Below are 12914 nucleotides of genomic sequence, written 5' to 3' on the forward strand. Positions count from 1 at the left end.
TTGCTGCCTAAGATTATAATATTAAAAAGTACCAGAGTTACTATATAAATGTTTCATGTACAGATCCTGCCTTTAAAAATCCTTTTTATATAATATAGCATATATATCACATATGTATAACAGGCAAACGTAATTTAATAAAATATGTGGAATTTTTAAAAAAGGGTACAAATGAGTTTATCCACAAAACAGAAATAGAGCTACAGATAGAGAAAACAAACTTATGGTTATTAGGGGGGGGGGCAAGACCCGGGGGGCGGTGGTAATGGATAAATTTGAAGACTGGGGATGATATATACACATTACTAAAGGCACTCAATATGTCAGCAAATTTGGAAAACTCAGCAGTGGCCACAGGACGGGAAAAGGTCAGTTTTCATTCCAATCTCAAAGAAAGGCAATGCCAAAGAATGCTCAAACTACTGCACACTTGCACTCATCTCACATGCTAGGAAAGTAACGCTCAAAATTCTCCAAGCCAGCTTCAGTAGTACATGAACCATGAACTTCCAGATGTTCAAGCTGGTTTTAGAAAAGGCAGAGGAACCAGAGATCAAATTGCCAACATCCGCTGGATCATGGAAAAAGCAAGAGAGTTCCAGAAAAACATCTATTTCTGCTTTATTGACTACGCCAAAGCCTTTGACTGTGTGGATCACAATAAACTGTGGAAAATTCTGAAAGAGATCGGAATACCAGACCACCTGACCTGCCTCTTGAGAAACCTATATGCAGGTGAGGAAGCAACAGTTAGAACTGGACATGGAACAACAGACTGGTTCCAAATAGGAAAAGGAGTACATCAAGGCTGTATATTGTCACCCTGCTTATTTAACTTCTATGCAGAGTACCTCATGAGAAACACTGGGCTGGAGGAAGCACAAGCTGGAATCAAGATTGCTGGGAGAAATATCAATAACCTCAGATATGCAGATGACACCATCCTATGGCAGAAAGTGAAGAGGAACTAAAGAGCCTCTTGATGAAAGTGAAAGAGGAGAGTGAAAAAGTTGGCTTAAAGCTCAACATTCAGAAAACGTGGCATCTGGTCCCATCACTTCATGGCAAATAGATGGGGGAAACAGTGGAAACAGTGGCTGACTTTATTTTTGGGGGCTCCAAAATCACTGCAGATGGTGATTGCAGCCATGAAATTAAAAGACGCTTACTCCTTGGAAGGAAAGCTATGACCAACCTAGATGGCATATTGAAAAGCAGAGACATTACTTTGCCAACAAAGGTCCGTCTAGTCAAGGCTATGGTTTTTCCAGTGGTCATGTATGGATGTGAGAGTTGGATTATAAAGAAAGCTGTGCACCGAAGAATTGATGCTTTTGAACTGTGGTGTTGGAGAAGACTCTTGAGAGTCCCTTGGACTGCAAGGAGATCCAAACAGTCCATCCTAAAGGAGATCAGTCCTGGGTGTTCACTGGAAGGACTGATGTTGAGGCTAAAACTCCAATACTTTGGCCACCTCATGCGAAGAGCTGACTCATTTGAAAAGACCCTGATGCTGGGAAAGATTGAGGGCAGGAGGAGAAGGGTATGACAGAGAATGAGATGGTTGGATGGCATCAGCAACTCAATGGACATGAGTTTGGGTAGACTCCAGGAGTTGGTAGTGGACAGGGAGGTCTGGCGTACTGTGGTTCAGTGGGGTCGCGAAGAGTCGGACATGACTGAGCAACTGAGCTGAAACTGAGAAGGACCTACTGTATAGCGCAGGGAATTCTACTCAATACTAATGGCCTATATGGAAAAAGAATCTGTTAAAAAAGTGGACATGTGTTTATGAATAACTGATTCACTTTGCTGTAGAACAGAAACACTGTAAATCAACTATACCCAACAAATTTTTTTAAAGTAAAAGAAAATAATAATAAGGGGGGAAACTTATTTTTAAGAAAACAAAGCAAGGTTTACTCCTATAGGTATAGAGAACAGCCCTGACTTTGAGATAAAGTATTCAAATTCTAGTAAGCAAATATGATTATGGATAAGATCAGAAATCACAAGTTTTTTAAAACTGTGATTAAACTTAGGAAACTTATTTTACCTAGGACATATTACTGTTAGAAGCAGTGTATTCCAGTATTTTGGACATTTTTTTCCCTGATTAAAATTAGGTAATCTAGGATATTTTAAGAACAATTAACATAAAAAATTCAGGTGTTCACATTGCAGCAAAAACTATAAATACACCTCTAAAATACTACCCAGAAAACAAATATCCTCAATATCTCAGGAAGTTCACATGGGTCTGTTTTCAGTCAAGTCCCCTTATCTCCATCAACTACTTGCTGAGTTCTATCAGTATAGACCAATCTTTCCTTTTTTTGAACTTCACATAAATGGAATCACATAATGGATAATGTCTTGTGTCTGGCTTCTTTTTGCTTAACATGTTCCTGAGATTCATCTATGTTGTTATATGAATTAACGGTTTGCTTTTTTTAAAAAACTGCTGAACAGTATTCTACTGTATGAATATACCACAACTTTTTTAATCCAGTCCTTCACTGATGACCATATGAGTAGCTTCTAATTTTTGACAAGTATGAATAAACATGATATGAACGGATATACAAATCTTTCTGGAGATGTATATTTTCTTTCTCGCTCACATACGCATGCTCAGTTGTGTCTGACTCTTTATGACCGCACGGTCTGTAGCCCATCAGGCTCCTCTGTCCATGGAATTCTCCAGGCAAGAATACTGGAGTTGGTTGCCATTTCCTCCTCCAGGGGACTTTTCTGACCCAGGGATCGAACCCGAATCTCCAATGCCTCCTGCACTGGCAGGTGGATTCTTTACCACCCAGAGTATTTTCTTTGCCCTTGGGTAAATACCTAGACCTGGAATGTCTAGGTCATGGAGCAAATGAATGTTTAAATTGATAAGAAACTGTCAAGCTTCTTCCAAAGTGACTTTGCTCTTTTACATCCCCTACCAGCAAAGCAGGAAAACTCTGGTTTCTTTACATCCTTTCAGACACTTAGTACTGTCAATCTTTTTGATTTTTACCATTCCAGTGGTTTTAATTTGTAATTCCCTGATAACTAATGATGTCATTAGCATTTCTCATGTGCTAATTGGCCATTCTTATATCTTCCTTTGAAGAGTCTGTTGCCTATTTTTAGTGTTTTCAAAATGGTATCTTAAGATGAGCAGAACATTTTAATGAATAAAGTCCAAATTTACCAACTTTTGTATTTGTTTGCTTACATGTTAAGAAAAAATGCAAAGAGCCAGAAATAGGAATCCTTGATAGACTGACACCAAGAGAGATGATCTGGACATTAGACATTCAAATAAACAATAGGAAGGCCTGTTCAAGTATGAGTACCCTGAAAGTTCTGGTTTCAATGTTAATACCGTGATTTTACCCTAGATACAGTGAGTGGGCAACCCTAGGTTAATTATCTGGTTGAGAGCAGGAAGGGCTGATAGCACTTGGAATAGGCTTCCCAAACCAGGGACTGATGAAACACAAGTAGATACCACCATATGGCTGAGCCTATACAAATTGCCAGAGACCATCCTGACAGCTATTACTTTTATGCATAGATAACTTCTTTGATGTAATTTTTAACCATACTTAAGGCTCTAGATGGTTAAACTTTGAAAATGTGACACAAGGAAAGAATTGAAAATCTACCTCCTACAAGTCTTCCTGTACGTGGCCGGTCAGTCAGACAGTAATTAACTCTAATTGGCCCCCCTACAAGCTTCTCTGCTTTCTACCTGCAGTGGAGTGGCACTCAAAAAGCAAAGTAACTTTTTCTCAGCTTTGAAAACATCAAAGTAAAATTTTTTAAAAATTATTTCCAACTGGATCCTTTAAAAAGTAAATGAACTCTTGCTGCAATCAGCAACAGGAAAAAACTTAGTAATCCCAGTTAGAAATACCTTTAGCAAACTATGAGCTGTGTAGCTAATTACTCAAATAAGCAAGGATCAATAATTCTAAAATATCATGCATCTCAGAATATAAAATGTTCTCATTTAAATATTATGATACAAAGAAAGAAACAAGCTATCATTTTGGTAGAATCTTCATTTATCTAACTAACTGTGCAATTAATATTTCATATAACCATGTAGAGTAACACTAGATCCTTAATGGATTGTATTGATTAAAGCAGAAAGTTCAATGCTAATGCTCCTGTAGGGGAAAAACAGAATGATTCGTTATCTCACGCAGAACAAATCATAAATTCAGGAGCTTATGACCACTAACCTAAGGGCTGCAACAAGACTCGTTTGGATAATTTCCATGCAACACATAAATGGACTGTATTAAAGGAAAAAAAGATTCCTGGAGTAACCCAAACAAGCCCCAGTTGCCACTGCTGAGGCCTGGAAGAGAATTCCAGGTCATGGATTGAAGGCAGGATGTGGCCAATCTGGTTCCTCCACCTTGTGTCACTGCCTGAGGTTCCTTCACCCACACTGTTGAAATGATAAGGGGGTTTCCACTGTGACCCTCTAGACCTGGAGACCTACTGCCCATGTTCACGAAACGGCTGCAGTTTCTATTGTGGAACAGATAATACCATCTCAGGGCTTATACCCCTGTCCTTCCCTTTTACTCCTATATTCCATCTTCTAGTCCTATATTTATCCACTTTGCCATCCTGCCCTGTCCCCTTCTGCAGACGCTTCTGGATTGAGTGGAATGCTGTGAGGAACGGTCAACAGCCTGTGCTGTTTTTCAAGGTGGCTGTACCAGTCTGCATTCCTGCCAGCAGCGTGCGTATAGGGGGTGGCAGCATCCCTTTTCTCAGCAATCTCTCCAGAATTTGGTATTTGAACATTTTGATAATGGCCATTCTGGCTGGTGTGAGGAAGTGCCTCACGGCCGTTTGGATTTGCATTTCTCTGATGGCTGGCCCTGCTGAGTGTCTTTTCATGTGCCTGGTAGCCTTCTGGGTGTCTGCTTTGGAGACATGTCTGTCTGGGTCTTCTGCCCACCCTGACTGAGTTGAGACTGGGCTGCATGAGCCAGTTGTGTGTTTTGGAGATGAGCCCTTATCGGTTGCATCATTTGCGAGTGTTTTCTCCCAGTCTAAGGGGTGTCTTTTCATTTTGCTTGTGGTTCCCTCTGCTGTGCAGGGCCTTGTGATTTTGAGTTCCATTTGTTTCTGTTTGCTTTTGTTTCTATTGCCTGAGAAACTGACCTAGGAAAGCACTGTTAATTTATGCCGTAGGCTGTTTTGCCTGTGCTCTCTTCTAGGAGTTTCGTGGTGTCATGTCTTAACAAAAATAACCACCCCCCCTATTCTTCTAAATGGGCAATTATAATTAAGTGTATGCAGAGCTGATGCAGGTGGAAACCTAACTCCCAAGTGGTGTTAGTGTTTCTTGGCATTTAATCTTCCCTTACCTTAGAGAATTAACATGTAGACTAAGGATAGAGCTCCCACTTAAAGGAAGGAGGAGAAACTATCTAGCTAACTAGACAGAAGTGATTAGGAGGGACCCGATCTTAAAGAGGGGAGAAGGCCTTACTCACCTAGTTTCCTTAGAAATCTAAGCAATTCTACATGCCAATCGTAAGAAATAGAGTCAAATACTGGTGTGTTCCAAAGCAGGTCTCACTTTCCTTGGAACTAGGCTGCTATTTTGGGGTTTGTGGGGGAAGAGAATGACACAGCTTCTTAGCTTGAGGTGGCCGGCTCCTCTCCACACATCCCCTGATGAAGGACAGAAGGGGCTGCCATACCCATAGTAGGTGGTGTCTTAGATTGAAGTAAAACAACTACTTAGGTCCATTTTTCAGATGAGGATCAATAATAACTTTTTTTCTTTTTCAACTTTAAAACCTTCTCAGCTTGAATGCCCTAAAGAGAATGGCAGTTAAAATTTACATTTTAGAGATGGAAGACACAAGTCAAAGATATAATAAATAACCTCCCTGAGGAGTGAGGTGTTCTAGGTAATCAAGACTACGTTTAAGCTGAGTGGGTATTTGCTATCAGACAAACTCCAGTGGGAAAGTGAAACACTGTGGGAGATGACAGAGGTGAGTTGATGTTTAAAAAATAAAAACAACACACAATGCTATACTTCTAACTAGGCAATTACAACCAAGTGTACATACAAGGAGTACAGGTATATTTACTTTTTCTAGAATTTAACCTCTTCAGTTGCTAAGTGTCTTACTAAATAATCAAGGCGTTGCTTGACTCTAAGGATCGTAGGGAATAAAATGTCCCCACTGCAGCTGCTATAGTTCCTGCTCACAGCCCTTCAAATTAAAAAAAAAAGGGGGGGGATGTGAAGCCCCAATACAAATGTGGAATTTAATTAGTTAGTAAAAGCCCCAATCCTTGCCCGAAGGCTTGTTCTTCCTGTAATACTGCATTCTTTTCTTCTCGTGTAAACTTTTCATTATGGAGGAGACATCTTTATAATACAATAACTCTAGTTATATTGTAACTGCTGGTAACATAACTCCTGCATTGGAAGACCCAGCATGTTCAAGTAATGTTGTTTTAATACAATTTATGTTCAGCAGAAAACCAAGTTGACTTGGTCATTTAGAATTTGATCAATGTGAATTAGTGTCTTACTGAGATAAACCATTTGATCATTTAGAAATTGATCAATGAGAATCAGAGATAAAGCATTTATCATGTACATTTGGTATATCAGAGCCATTCACGCAGCACGAAAGTAGGTTATAAGCAGACATCAATATGTGTTAGAGACAATGTGCAGCGAAACTGTCAGCTGCAGGCACAGATACATGCCTGACAGTATATAATTTTAATCCTTTTGATAAGGCAAGTTCCTCAATGAGGCAGCTGGCATCACTGAAAAATTATAGGAGTTCAACTTTCTAAAAAATGGGAAGAGGCACAGCCATGCTAAACATCTCAAACTTTGGAAATAGGTTTTAATTAAAAGTTTAAGCAGAATGGTAAGTAACATAAATTTACTCAGTGAAACTTTTAGAAGAGCTCTAAGACTATTAATCAGAGTAAACTGTGTACCTGCAGTACAATTAGTTCTATTAATCTAATACTTCCAAGCTGAAGTCACATTGACATTCAAGCCCACCGGCTTATGCATCTAACAGAATTATAAATTTGCCAGTCAAAATCTTATTTAATTATTTTACAGCCAATTAAGCAGGATCTTTAAACACTGTTGCTTAAAACTGTCCATAATCCACATGTGTAATTACAGAGAACACGAGAAACACCTGCTGATGCCACTGGCATGTCATCCTCAGCCTCACTAACTCATTCGTAGTGTAGCTATTATAATCACATATCCCAGAGAGAAACTAAACAGCATGGCCAAAGTGAAACCCTAATACAACCAAGGACATTTTATAGTGAAAAGAATTTTACGTTGATGAAAATGTTTGCCTATATAATACTTTAAAAAGCCATTTTATCTGAAAGAGTTTTTGCAAAGCATTCTGCAGATACTCTACAATCACCGAAACTCCTTCCATGGGGTAACTAATCTTTTAATACGTTACAAGGATAACCCAGGCTTCTTCCATGAGCCTAAATTTATAAATCAGGTTTGAACAACTTCGTTCAAGGATAAAAGTGGAAACTCCTGCTAACGCATGGCACACAAAGGAGCATTACCAGCATTCACATCCGACCGCACAGAATCACGCTCCTTTATGAGTGCTTCATCTTTCAAAGACACTGAAGCCAAGTTAAAAAGTTACACCTCTAATGAAATCAGTCAAAAAATATTTTTGATAGATCTATGTCACTTGCCATATACATTTTTATGGAAGGTAGAACTGGCCAGTCCATTATCTAAAGGAAAACATGGGGATGAAAGATGTCATCTCTGAAATGCTTCTGTTTGCTATTAGTCTTCCCAAGGTTTACACTGCCTTTATGATATCTCACATTTCTTTGACACTGTTCTACACATTTGTTTCATGTTTGTATCTGTATTTTAAAAACAACTTGTGTGTACATACACTGTGGTAACGTTTCCTCTCTGAAGGTGTGGTATATCGACAACAAGCCACTGAAGACAACTGGATTCTGATGCTGACCTAACACAGAGCCCTGCAGCACCGTCTGCACATTCCTTATTCTGTCTGTACATCCTGAGAGCTCTGATACACCACGTACTGGGCTGTCCTGTCATAAGCGCTTCACATGCTGTGTCTCCTGGCTGGACTATGAACTTCCCATGGCTATGATCTCTCTCTAATGCTCTTTTGGGAGTTTTTTGTTTTTCTAAAAACAAATACAGAAGCCTCCACAAGTTCCTACAGTGTGTTTGTTCTTTTGTTATTTTTTAAAAAGTTTTCTGGCCCTGCCCTGTGGCACGTGGGGATCTTAGTTCCCAGACTACGGATGGAGACTGTGCTGCGAACAGTGGAAGTGCAGAGTCTTAGCCACTGGACCGCCAGGGAGTCCCTGGGAGGTTTTAACATCATCTCGATTTTGTCTGGAACTAGATACAGAAATTTCTCCAATGGTGCAGAGTTTTACAACATGAGTTGGATATAACAATAAAATACTAATATAAATATAACAATATATAATAAAAAGAAAATCTAACATTTATTGAGCATTTACTTTTTGCTAGACCTGTCTGTGCTAATCAGTGCTATTAATATAACACTTAATATAATATTTTAATTATCTATAAGGTAGACTACAAGCATTAATACTGAACATAATTTTCAGTAACAGAACTACAACATGGGATTACTGCCAGAAAACTCACCCAGAACTAATACCATAATTTGCTCTATTTAACAGATAACAAAGGGTGATAAAGGTGCTAAGAGGTGCTTATAATGACCATTTCAGTTGAGCTGAAAAGGTGTATCTTTTGAATAAAAGCTAGATATAGGTGTGTGTGTGTATATATATATATCAGTGAGTTTACCCAGTGATTTCAGTTTTATAGCTAATTTTAAAGCTTTTTTGCAGGGGGAAGTTCTTGCCTGGAAGTAAACACACATTCTTGATCCCAAATTACTTAATTTCCATTGAAAAAAATGATAAATAATTTTTAATAACTTCATGTTTATTAGGGATGCAATTATCTCGCCACAGTAGAACTCACTCTGGATTTTTTTGGAAGCTTTGGGTTATTAAAATTCTGTCTTCCACCTGCTCTCCTGTGACAAGCTTCTAAGTTTCATGCCGGTAAGACCCACCTGTCTCCTTCATGGCTATACACAGCTGAGGGCATGTTTCATAGATGCACTATGAACGAATGATGTGCTAATAAAACAAAGTGGGGAGAGTGGGGAGCGGGATTCCATTGGCTCTAAAGTGTCTTCCTGGTTTGCTGCCACACTATAAAGTGAGGGACTGAAGTGTGAGTTAACATTTAAGCATCCCTAAGATAATTCCATCAGCTGTCCTGCAGGATGCACCAGTGTAACTGGTATTCATCACGTGCAGCCTCAAATGCTCTGAGTGTTCATTATGCTTTCTCTTTACTGTGATTTTGTATGGAGCCCTCCACCCCCATCAGGCGTGTAACAGTGCCCTTGAAATTGCATTTTAAGAAGCTTCCATCTCCTGTAATGAAGATGTACCCAAATGAATCCTTCCATCAGATAAAATTAACGAAACCCTCCTCCAAGTCCTCCAGGGTGTGCTGTCCAGGAGGGTCAGCTGAGTTCAGCTCTGCGATGGAAAGGATACAGGACACTGTCTTGCCAAAGACTGCAGATGTCACGATTCTCTGAGGTCCCCAAGTTTCTGAGGAGAAACACAATTCCACTGAGGAATCTCTGTGCCCTCAGAGGTGGTAAACATCTCTTGCAGCTGAAGCACTATCATTTCCTTGGTGTGAAGCTGCCAATCAAAATACCATATTCTAGGAAGTCCAGCCTAGCAGGAAGTAGCTGAAAAACATGACATAAAGAAAACCACTTTCTGAAGAACCAGCTCCAGACAGTCCTGAATTTTGTTTGCACTGGAGTTAGCCAAACTGCAAAGTCTGAGGGCAGGCTTTGTCCTAACTTCTGGTACCAACTGCAAGTTCAAGGGGCTTCCCAAACTACCCTAAGCTTTGAAAATTCGATAAATGGACTCACAGAACTCATTAAAGCTATTAAACTCAGAACTATGGCTCATTATGGGAAGTGCTATAGAGAATCAGCCAAAGGAAGAGAAACACAGGACCAAGTCTGCGAGGCTTCCCAGTGCGATGTTCCCCTGTCCCCAGGAGGCACAACCCTGCTGGTATCAGCGTCTGTGACAGACGCAGCGCTGCATCAACTAGGGATGCTCACCCCTTCTCCATGCCTGAGTTTCACCGGGGCCTCGTCACATAAGCTGGCCCGGCTGCTCAGATGGCTGACTTCAGTCTTTGGCACTGGGCTGATACCACATGGCCCAAGGGGTCCATTATGAATAAGAAGACATTTCTTTCACCTGGGAAATTCCAGGGATTTAGAGGTTACTCCCAGAAGCTGAGTACAAGGGCCACAGTTTGCTTTGGGAAAGGTTAAACTGTCTACTACATTGGATGAGAGTAGGAGCTAATCAAGAACAACACCTTCTAAAGATAAAAGAGGATGATGCTGTTGCTGCTGCTGCTGCTGCTAAGTTGCTTCAGTCGTGTCCAACCCTGTGCGACCCCATAGCTGTTGAGGCTCTGCTTAAAACCAAGTCCACCCTACAGATCCAAGCCATTGGGGAGGTCAGTCATCATGACTTACCTCTGCGCTCCATGCAGTCTCTCCTTCTGCAGTAGGCCAGTGCAGGCCGGACTATATGCTTTCCAGGGCCATGACATGGCACCTGGGTGTGGCTTCAGAAGAGAGATTCTTTTCATCTAAAATCAGACTTGTTTGTGAAATGCAGCTTCTGCCAATTTTCTTTCCAACACACTAAGTTCATATTTCTGTTTCTCCTTTATCCCTTCTATCCAAGTGTTTGCTGTGGGCTGAAATGCATCTCCCCCAAAATTTGTATGTTGAAATCCTAATGCCTGGTGCTTTAGAGAGTGAATTTGGACAGAGGATTTTTTTAAACAGGTAAGTTGAAATGAAATCATCATCAGGGTAGACCCTAATCCAATGTGACTTATAAGAGAAGGAGATGAGGACACAGATGGAGAGAGGGAAGACCAGGTAAAGAGAGCCAAGAAGAAAAGCCCCTGGAGAAACCAACCCGGCTTACACCTTGACCCTGAATTTCCAGCCTCCCCAACTATGAGAAAATTAACTTCTGTTGTTTAAGCCACTCAGTCTGTGGCAGCCCTAGTAAACCAGCACACCAATTTATCACTAATTCACGTCTAATCTCTCAGTGACTTTTCCATCCATCTCTTTTCTTTCACTTACAGAGACTTCTCATCTGGTATTTCTGGCTTTTTATTTTTCCTTCCCATGCCTCCAATCATACCTCGCATTAACTGTCAGTTTATTATCACTAAAGGAGCACAGAACTCAGGGCACTCCCCTGGCCAAACACCCTGCAATGTGTGTGTAACTTGTGTGTGCGTGTGTGCTCAATCGTGTCCAACTCTTTGTGACCCCATGGGTCTGTAGCTTGCCAGGCTCCTCTGTCCACGAGATTTCTCACTCAAGAATACTGGAGTGAGTTCCATTTCCTCCTCCAGGGGATCTTCCTGACCGAGAGACTGAGCCCGAGTCTCTGGAGTCTCCTGGCTTGGCAGGTGGATGCACTACTGCCGCACCACCTGGAAGACCACGACTTCCAGCTAAACGAAGATCAGCCTGTTCAGCAGGTAATGAAAGCCCCTACTGACTTTTCCACCTTACCTGGCACTAGTCTCCCTGCAACAAACCACTGATCTTAACTAGTTTGTCACCCACCAACTCCTGGGCGTGGTTTTCCTTTTGAACACCTTTCCTTCCTGACTGCTCAATACTCTTCTTCAAGCCTCAACTAAAATGCCATCTTCTTTATGACTTCATAGATCATCCTGGTCAGAACGGATCTCCTTTATCTTAAATTTTACTTACTTGTATACCTTCAATCTTACAAAGAAGACAGACCCGGGGTGCCAAGTGAAAGGTTCTCACAGTACAGAGATGAAAGGCTTGAAAAACACTGCTTTAGCATTCATGGGAAAGATAAAAACCCAACTTTAGGAATACATATGGAGAGTGTCTTGAAAATCAAATCTATCCAATTCCATATCTAAATTCTGAAGATAGCACATTAACCTTTAAGAGTGAGATTTATGGCTCATTTTTAGAAGGTCTTTCCTGTCTGCTCCTAAAGAGATAATTCACTAAGGAAGACTGGAGGGTTCTGTCTATTTAAATATACCTTAAATCATACTTTTTCTAAAAAATATTTTAAGTCAACATTAAAATAACACCAATATCCATTACCACACAAATTACACTATGGCAGAAAGTAAAAACATTCTACCCTAGAGTTTAATCATTTTATCAAATGCTTATAAACATGCCAAGGAAGGAGGTCAGAGCCTAATACAATCTTTTGACTAAACCTGTCACAACACCTTTCTGTGCTTCACTAATTTGCACATGTATGACTAATAGGGGTTACACAGCAGAAGTATCTATATACTCAGGAAAATTCTGAATGATGTTCAGTACTCACCTAACGTGAGTACTGAAAGCAAAGGGAAAGTACAGGGCTATGGGTCAGGGACACTCTGATCCATCAATTACAGAACACTCATTTAATCATCCCAAGGATTAATACAAGGAACAATTTACCACCACCTTCATAATCAAGGGCAAGGGAAAGTTCTGTGATTTAAATGTTTTCAAGGTACACGTGAAGAAATAAAAACAGCTTAAATGGGAGAAAGACAGATACCCAAATTTGGACACGCCTATCGTTTTATTATATGAAAGTGAGTGGTCTCTGTGTTTCTACTGTTGGAGGTAACAATTTAGCATCCCCTTCATAATCAGGGGTATCCTACTAAAATCATATTCCAAAAGAAA

The 12914-nt window shown here is 40.3% G+C and overlaps 1 protein-coding gene across 1 annotated transcript in view; it reads right to left on the reverse strand.

The window, feature by feature from the left end:
- The window catches only part of CHCHD3 (coiled-coil-helix-coiled-coil-helix domain containing 3), a 285117-nt gene that overhangs the window by 46153 nt on the left and 226050 nt on the right, over nt 1–12914 (reverse strand). The gene's annotated exons all lie outside the window — the stretch shown is intronic.

Source organism: Oryx dammah, unplaced genomic scaffold, assembly GCF_014754425.2.
Source record: "Oryx dammah isolate SB20612 unplaced genomic scaffold, SCBI_Odam_1.1 HiC_scaffold_18, whole genome shotgun sequence".
In the NCBI taxonomy this organism is placed as follows: domain Eukaryota; kingdom Metazoa; phylum Chordata; class Mammalia; order Artiodactyla; family Bovidae; genus Oryx; species Oryx dammah.